The sequence below is a fragment of the Pteropus vampyrus genome, unplaced genomic scaffold (genome assembly GCF_000151845.1).
Source record: "Pteropus vampyrus isolate Shadow unplaced genomic scaffold, Pvam_2.0 Scaffold221, whole genome shotgun sequence".
NCBI classification, from domain to species: domain Eukaryota; kingdom Metazoa; phylum Chordata; class Mammalia; order Chiroptera; family Pteropodidae; genus Pteropus; species Pteropus vampyrus.
This window is the reverse complement of record NW_011889002.1, coordinates 44,267-46,472: the sequence shown is the minus strand read 5'-3', so window position 1 is coordinate 46,472 and position 2,206 is coordinate 44,267.

The following is a 2,206-nucleotide window of genomic DNA, read 5'->3' as shown; positions in this document are numbered from 1 at the left end:
AATGATATGTTTTGCATTTTCTTAGGCATCTCAAATCCAAATGATCTTGCATTTGTTATGCAATGAGAGAAAATAATGTGAAATTATTCAAGAGCTTTGTTAACTTTTTAAAAAGATTATCCAATCAATTAAAGTATTAAACTAATTGTGCAAATAAAACTGTTTAAAATGACAGAATTTGCTATTTATTTCAGAGGTAAAAAAAAAAAAAAGGCTCCTTGTTAGATTAATCTTCACTATCCCCTGAGCTCACCTCTCATCCATCTTTCAGTTGATAGCTGCTCATAGGGCACAACTTTTCACTTTTCTTGTTTCCTTAAGGATTCATGTCCAAGAATCATTTAAAAGATTAGTTTGGATATCAGAAAAATCACGTATAGTCTGGAGAGCACTTTATAGAGGAAGATGGAAAATATAATGGATCAAATACAGAGAGACCACGATAATCTACCTGGTTTTAGAGCTAATTAAAAATCAACTGTGAATGAAGCTCAAACATCACAGTAACTCTTACAGTACCCTCTTCCATTTCTCCCTACTTGGGATCTAGCATAAGAATAAAAGACCTGCTAACCAACAATTTATAGTAGCAGGATGTTTTGGATTATCCCCTGATGCTAAGGGAATCATCTTCAATCAGGTGAGGACTGGGCTAAAAGAAATACTTCTCCCAAATGGTGGCTCAAGGAGAAGGAAAAGGTAAGACCTAAGATAAACAGACAATTAGCACTGAGGGGCTGAGTTTTGTGGGACATGCCTTTCAAGAAAAATAATCCCACTCCTGTCACCATGATGATACACAGGAAGAAGGTGCTTTTGTTGTTCAGTTCCCCTAGATTTCACTTGCATAAAATTGACATGTGTGAAGGGCTCAGAGTCTGCACTATATGATCTTCTCTTTATTCTCTGCTACTGGGAATGGTCCTACCTGGAACATCTGATATGCAGGTTTCCAATAACAGACACTGCGATTTTCCTTAAAGATCCCTGCTAATTATTATCTTGAAGAAAAGCAAAATTTCTTTAGACATAAGACTTTCAAACCCCATTCAAATGCTGGGCTTCATGTTCTTAACTAGATTTCACTTCAGAATTTCTGTGGAGTGTTTTTATAAACAGAGCTACCCCTGAAGATTCTGAATCAGTGAATTCGAGGGAGAAGCTGATGAATGGTTGAGAAATACTGTTTTAGGGTCACACGAACACCACTAAACATAGATTTATCTCACAGAAATAGTGACCAATATTTAAAGATGAGACCTCGTGAGATAAACAGTGTGATAGCGACAGAAAGACAGTTTTATTTACATAATGAATTTATAATAATTATGGGTATTCATAATAATTCCTGCCATATATTGAACACTCACTAAGCATTAAGGCTAGTCATGAGTGTTTAATCTCATTTAAATACTATTTTAGTGAGAGGAGAAACTATTATCTTCATTTTACAAAGGAAGAAGTTAAATGGCTTGGCTTGGAAAAAATCTAGTAAATGTTGAAAATAGATTCCAGGGCAAGTTTGCCTGCACCTAAAACACACCCTCTTTTCACTATGCACACACATCATCCTACTGTCTTTCTCTAAGAAGGAAAAGTCAGCATAGAATAGGCTTATACCAAGGACATATCTGAGGCATGAACTTAAGCTCTAGTTGAAAACAAGTAATACATTAATTAGTAGGTATATGAACAGGGGCCATATTTTCTCAACCCAAAATTGGGGCATTTATCCTGAAAATGGAAACAAATGCTTTAAATCAGATGATTGTGAGCATTCTATGGTACATGGTCCAGCATAAATAAGTTCATGATAAATAGTACGTGGAAGGAAGAGACAACATACAGAAGGGAGGTCAGTAGATAAAGAGAACATTCTAAACTGATGATCAGTCAGGGTTATGGGATAGGCGGGAAGCTGAATGACTTGAAATACAGTCTCTCAGAAAACTCTCTAGCCAGGCCTGAAAACATAGAACACCATGAAAATATTTTTTCTTATGTTATTAAAAATTTTCACATAAAATTGTGTGAGAACATTTAAAGAGGGAAAATGTGATTCAGATGTCCTAAGTTAACATGGTATGAAAATCTAAACAAGACAAGAAATGTTATGCTGAAATTATATTGCTTTAAAATGGTGAAATGTATTTTATATAAAACAAAGCTTTTTGGAAAACAACATAGGAATGCAATTTTCTACTAA